The sequence below is a fragment of the Nannospalax galili genome, unplaced genomic scaffold, assembly GCF_000622305.1.
Source record: "Nannospalax galili isolate Female #2095 unplaced genomic scaffold, S.galili_v1.0 scaffold1483, whole genome shotgun sequence".
In the NCBI taxonomy this organism is placed as follows: Eukaryota; Metazoa; Chordata; class Mammalia; order Rodentia; family Spalacidae; genus Nannospalax; species Nannospalax galili.
Genome location: NW_008350011.1, coordinates 202,302 through 208,967, shown reverse-complemented (window position 1 = coordinate 208,967; position 6,666 = coordinate 202,302). Strand labels below are relative to the sequence as shown.

The following is a 6,666-nucleotide window of genomic DNA, read 5'->3' as shown; positions in this document are numbered from 1 at the left end:
GGTAGATCAGGAACCAGGGGAAGACCCCTTGGGTGGGGACCACCCAAGGAGGGACCTAGCAATGTATGCTGGGGGTTTAGCTTGTCTAGGTTAGGAAGTTAGTTCAGAGATTTGAGGCAGAGGAATTGGAGTGGGCCTAGGTCCAAGGCTGGCAGAGGACAGCTGGCTTTTAATGTGTGCTAGGGTTAGAACACTCATTTAAACAATGTTGAGTGCTGTTGTAGGACATCTAATTGGGAAAATACTTCCTTAGAGGCTCAAAAATTTTATAAAATGTGGCTGATGTTAAGACACAAAGTTTTACATGCCTATATTTTAGGAAGCACTGCAGTATTAGATTTTTTATATGATGTTTTAAAAGTCCTTTAGTGTTATTATCTCCTCCTTCTCTGCCCTACTCTCTCATGCTCCACTCCATTTAACCCTTCCTGGGGTTCTTTATGGGAAGGAAGAGAGAATGCAGTGATATAGATGAGAAAGGGGGAATAATGGGATGGGGAAGTCATTTTTATTATATGTGTGTGAATGCCTGTATTTATGTCTGTATGTATTATGTGAATGCTTATATTTATGTATGCATGCATGCATGTATGTATGTATGTATTATGTGAATGCCTGTATGTATGTATGTATATATGTATGTATTATGTGAATGCCTGTATTTATGTCTGTATGTATTATGTGAATGCCTGTATGTATGTATGTATGAATATATGTATTATGTGACTGCCTGTATTTATGTCTGTCTGTATGTATTATGTGAATGCTTGTATTTATGTATGTATATATGTATGTATGTATGTATGTATTATGTGAATGCCTGTATTTATGTCTGTATGTATTATGTGACTACTTATATTTATGTCTGTCTGTATGTATTATGTGAATGCCTGTATTTATGTTTGTATGTATTATGTGAATGCCTGTATTTATGTATGTATTATGTGAATGCCTGTTTTTATGTCTGTATGTCACCACATTCAGAGGCGAGAAAAGGGAGTCAGACTCTCTGGACCTGGAGTTACAGGTTGTGAGCCATTATGTGGGTACTGGGTACTGAACTTGGGTCCTCTGCAAGAGCAGAACTTCTCTTAACTACTGGGTCAACCATCTTCTTAGACCCAAGAATTCATTCTTATACAAGTGATGCCAGATTGATTCTTAGGCCTTCACAGAATTTTTAAATTTTAGATACTTTGCATCTTTTCTCTTTATTTTACTGCCTGAAAATGTATGAATGTGTAGTAGACATTAGAATATTTTTACTTTTATTTTCTTTTTCAGAGAATCAGATACGACAAACCAGAGTGTTGCAAGTCCTGATTACTCAGAGGCGCTAATCACACATCATGTGAACTCCAGTCATCATTTTGTATCTGCCCTTCAAAAGGATGAACAGGTAAGGATTATCTCACCTGATGACAGAACATTTTTAAATTCAAATGTTTACTTGGCATTTTGTTAATCTTTTCAATGAGAAACTTTATGAATTTTTTTGACTATGAGAAAAGTCTTTGATATACTTTGATAAATCATTCTTTTTCTCTCCCCTCTATGTATCTTTAATTAGGAATGTTCTTCAGTTTGCCATCAATGTATTTTATCTCTTTCTAAATGTCTTCTTTCCTTACTCTTTTTTGCATGTTTATTAACATTTTACATTTGATTTAAAAGATTGATTTTCTAATAATTCATAAATAGTTAATATATTCTCATTACTGTGTGATTTTTTCACAGACCATTTTATGATTTTCTAAGGGATGTAATATCTCGTAAGTCATTTATATTTTCTTTAGATGGCTGTTCTGAGGTATGCTTCACTTCCAATATCCTGCTATTCTAGTTCATATATTTACCTTTAAGGAAGGTAAAGCTATGGTTTATGGATGCTAAGTGTTCTTCTATGCTGTTCTTTTGGATGATATTTCCTTGGAGATAGAACAAAATTGATAATTTTTAGGTTAGGAAGACATTCTGAGAAGAAATTGTCATTTCAAATCTGCGGTATGGGTATGTTTTAACTGCAGGAAGATTTAGCATCCCACAGACAGTCAAACAACACTGGCCATTGTCCCTGCTCTTGGTTACCCACTAGAACCTCACTGTAATATCCTATTGGTGAAGGCACTATATACATGAACTGTAGCATGAACACGGAGAAATCATGCTGATGCTGACTTCAAAGCCTCATCGCTATTTTCTAGCTTTCCTAGTACTGGAAGTTGCTATGCAACATACCTGAAGAAAAAATCAGCATGAACCTTACCCAGTTGTGAATCCTGCACGCTACAGCAACTGGCCTGGAAGATCTGCCCACCAGGGCAGTAGTGGCACACGTATTACAGGAGTAACCAACTGCTTTCTAATTGGCTTTTAAGTCTGCTTCATTGGAGAGGACCCATACCTGACAATATCAGGATTAGGAGCCCGAGGCTAGACATCCCACAGGCCATGGTAGAAAGCCTAATGCAACTATTTTGATAAACAGATATAGTATTAGACTTGTTTTAATGACTTATTGCCATACCCTTAGATCAACACATCTTTCAATTCTCAGCAGAGAAGTTTGCTTACACAGCAGATGGTGATTAATACAGAAAACCACAACTGGCCAACGTGCAGAAATTCAGAGGCTGATGCTTATCCCTGAACAAGAGCCTATACCAAGCTTCTGCGTCTCAAGGCTCAGGTATTATTATGGAAGACAGGGTAAAACATTGTATGAACCGGAGGAGGTAGATGACCACAAGGAAACAATTTTCCTGACAGCTAGCCAGTTACTCATATGAACGCTCAGTAATGCTGACATCATGGACTAGTCCCATGTAGGCTAGAAAAATATTCCAGCATAGATGGGGAAGGAGGTCAGAAACCCAACTCTCTCTGAGGACTTACTAATGACTTATGACTAATGACTGCTAGGAAGGAGAGATTCAGTCTCATATAAGGATGAGACTCTTACTAGGTTTACCAGGTTCCAGTGGGTGAACATATCTTGAGGCCCATTTAGGGACACAGATCTCATTTTATAGGCCTTAATATATATATTATACACATATATAACTATATATAATTTTTGCACCAAATTTTCGCGAGAGACCCGCGTGTGCTCTCTGGGATCCCAGAGAGCATGGTTCTAACTAAACCATCACAATGTTCCTCTTAAGTTACAGTTTGGGGAATAAGAATATTTATTTGGGTTTGCCAACGAAGTTTAGAAGGTCACTTACAAAGACATGAGCTCTTGTGGGCTCTTTCTCTCCCGTATTTGAGATCCATGCCATCAACTGCGCATCCTGTCACAGTCCTTGCGCTCTGTTCCAAAATGGCGACTACCCCTCCACTTTTTCCCAGTGTGCTCAATGTTTCTCAGTGTCCATCTCTAGGGGTTAAGTTCTAGTTTCCTCAGTGGACATGCCTACCCAACAATAATATACATTGGAATGCAGAAATTTTAATGTATATATTAGAGAACAGAAATTTGGTGGGAGATTATGAAGGAGGTTACAGGTACAGGAGGGCTTCTAAATACTATCAAAATATACTGTATGAAATCCACAGAAGTTAAAGCAAAAAATGTAAAAATGAATGAAAAAGATGGATTCCTCTGTCCTGCAATCAGAGTGTGCAGTGTGGTATCTTTCATACTAGCATCTGTGCTGGATGGCTTTGGTGTTAACTTGACACACCTGGGTTGAGGGAGCCTCAACTGGGGAATTGCTTTCATTGGACTGGCCTGTGGCTATGTCCATGGGACACTTTCTTGATTGTTGAGTGATGTGGGAGGGCCCAGCCCACTGTGGGTGGTGCCACCCCTGGGCAGGTGGGCCTGTGTTGCATAAGAAAGCAGGCTGAGCAGGGGCCAGGGGAGCAAGCCAGTAAGCAGTGTTCCTCCATGGCCTGTGTTTCAGCTCCTGCTTCTCGGCTCCTGCCCTGAGTTCCTACCTTGGGCTCCCGGATGAACTGTGACCTGGGAGATGTAAGACAAATAAACCCTTTCCTCCCCAAGTTGGTATTGGTCAGAGTATTTTGTCACAGCAATGGAGAACAAACTAGGACAACATCTTACCACGTAGATGGTCGGCAATGAAGAGTGATGACAATAGTAATACCTTGAGCTCTTTTAGATGTCTCTGGAACTTCTGTGTCCAGTAACTCATGAGGAGGTAGCCCATGTCTTTCTCTGAGATTTTCAGTTAATAACCCATGTCTTCTGGGAGCAGCATTGTTCGCCAATGTGGAAGACATCTGTTCAAACCCATTTGTTGATCTGTATTTTATTTAGCTTACAAATGAGTTGGGTTTCATAGGCCTTCTTCATGCATTCTTAGTTTCAGTTAACCCACCCCTGTGCTTCCTTTTCCTGCCTCCTGCCCCCATCCCTGCTCATACATTTCGCTCTCAATATCCACAGTCTTTCATTAATATCACATGTATTCTAACTTAATTCTTAGTTTCTGATTTTTTGCTCTTTTGAGAGCCATCTCACGAGTGGCATTCTGTGATATTTATCCTTAGGTGTCCAGTTTGTTTCACTAAGTATAATGTCTTAGCTCATCTGTTTCCTTGCAAATGAGAGGAATCCACCTTTTTCATGACTGAATTGCATTCTGTTGTGCATGTGGACAATGTTATCTTCATTCCTTATTCAAATAATCGGTAGCTGTGTTGATGCCATAATTAGATTATTATAAATAATTTTGCCATAAATATTCAAGTGCAAATATCTTTTGACATGTTTTGAATTTTCTTTTTGATGTACACTCACTACTTAGGGGCTACAAAATTCTGTGTAACCCAGTAACTGTTTGAAGAATAGCCATGTGAAACTAACATTATGTAATGGCTGTAATATCGTTCACTGCCAGTAACGGCACACGAAATGTAGCCCTTTTGTTTATTTTCACCAACTCTTACTTTTTAATTTTTCTTTCTTTATATGTGTGTGTGTGTGTGTGTGTGTGTGTGTGATGTGCATTGCCTCTCCACAAGAATTCATCAGTAGCCAACAGTTCTGAGGGGAGAGACAGGGCCCTGTGGGCTTTCCTACAGTCCACAGTTGTTTGTTGACTGGGCCAGTCTGCTATGGGCCCAGCATAAGCAACCTGTGAGTTCAGATGCATTGAGTGTGTCATGCCCAGAAGATAGCATTTTGCTGGACTTTTCTCTATTTTGAGGGCCTTACATTCTTTTTCCCTTCTGCAGTATTGCCAGAACTTTCGAATGAATGGTGTAAATGTCCTGTTAGTGGCTGAACACCCAACTACCCCTTATTTTCAGTACCTCAAGGAGCCGAAGGGTTTCTGCAACCACCACCACCATTTATTGTAAAGAAAAATTTCTTGATTAATGTTGAAAGTAGTTGATAGGGTTAACAGAGGTGTTTACAAGGCAACTTGATACAACGTCAGTTTAGATAAACAATAATTGTACTGCCCTGTTGGGGCCTATGACTTCACCGGCATTAGGTTTTTAACTGGGTTTAAATTTCCAGGCATGGAATCCCTCCTACTGAGTGGGTATATTTTATCCCATTAGGGCCTCCATTAAAATCATCGTATTCATTAACTTGTCTGGGTAATGGCACCAAAGGATTCATTCCAGCATGATTCTGGATGTTTCCGGGAAAACTCGAACGAGATTCATATTTATATGATGGTCAGCATGGTCAGTCAAATGGTGAGAAGGAGAGAGGAGAGACTTTAAAAGCAGCCTTCCTTCTTCACAGGCTGTATAGACAAGGAGCAGGACAGCTCATGCAGATTCACAATAAGGATGATTACATAGTTGCAGGAAGATGATTCAACAGTAGGAGTAGAGTTCTGGACCATTTGTTGAAGTGTCTTTGCTTAGGGCAAGGCAAGGCTTGCATAGGAAGGGCTTGTCTGCATAATTTCTGAGGGATTTGGGCTGTGTTATGATTTCTAGCTTCCCTGCTCTTGGCTTTTTACAACTCTTACACAAAGGTGTGCAAGTAAGGGTCCAGGCCCCCTCCTTTGTATGTGGTTTTGGGTCAGAATATGTTCAGTCCTTGGAATGGGGTTTTCACTCTTAATTTCTGCTTCTCTTATACACCGCTTAGGATGATCAAGTAGGAGTTTTTCTTTTTTTGTGGTCAGAAACTCTTGATTTTGCAGCCCTTGCATACAGGTCACACTTTGGCAGCACAGTGACCCCACTGTTGACCAAGGCATTCTCCAACAGGCCGATTCCCCACAGGGCTTTACTGTGGATAAAAGAAGATTCGAGGTCCTCACAGAAGGCAGCGGTTATCTCACAGTTATCTCCAATCTAAGATTCTCTGAATGGCAGTTGGGAAGTTTTACAACTTCACATAACAGCTTTATACCAGTGTCCTCTAGTTTATTTTCTGAAATCTATAGACTTCTCAAATTCCTAAAGTTGTTGGGGACTGCAGTCAGGTCTTGACAGTCACTGGGTGATGATGATGGTTGGGGGCCATAGGTGTGACTGAGGCATGTGGGTGGGCAGGTCGGCTTGGCTCCATTCACTGTTGTCCATGGGTGGCTATGCCATTGCAGTTCTGCTGGGGTGTAAGGGCCGCCATGCAGGCTCAGCTCTGCCCCACCAGTGCACGTGACAGCCAGACCAGTGCGGCTCCACTGATGCTCCTTGGTGGCTGGGCTGGCCCTTCTCTGCCAGTGT

General features: G+C 40.7%; 1 non-coding gene across 1 annotated transcript; it reads right to left on the bottom strand.

Annotated features, from left to right (window-relative positions):
• Positions 1-1,287: 1,287 nt before the first annotated feature.
• LOC115072718 lies at positions 1,288-1,422 on the bottom strand. Its single transcript, XR_003851743.1, has one exon. It is a non-coding gene; the product is annotated as a U8 small nucleolar RNA (small nucleolar RNA).
• Between the last annotated feature and the right edge of the window lie 5,244 nt (positions 1,423-6,666).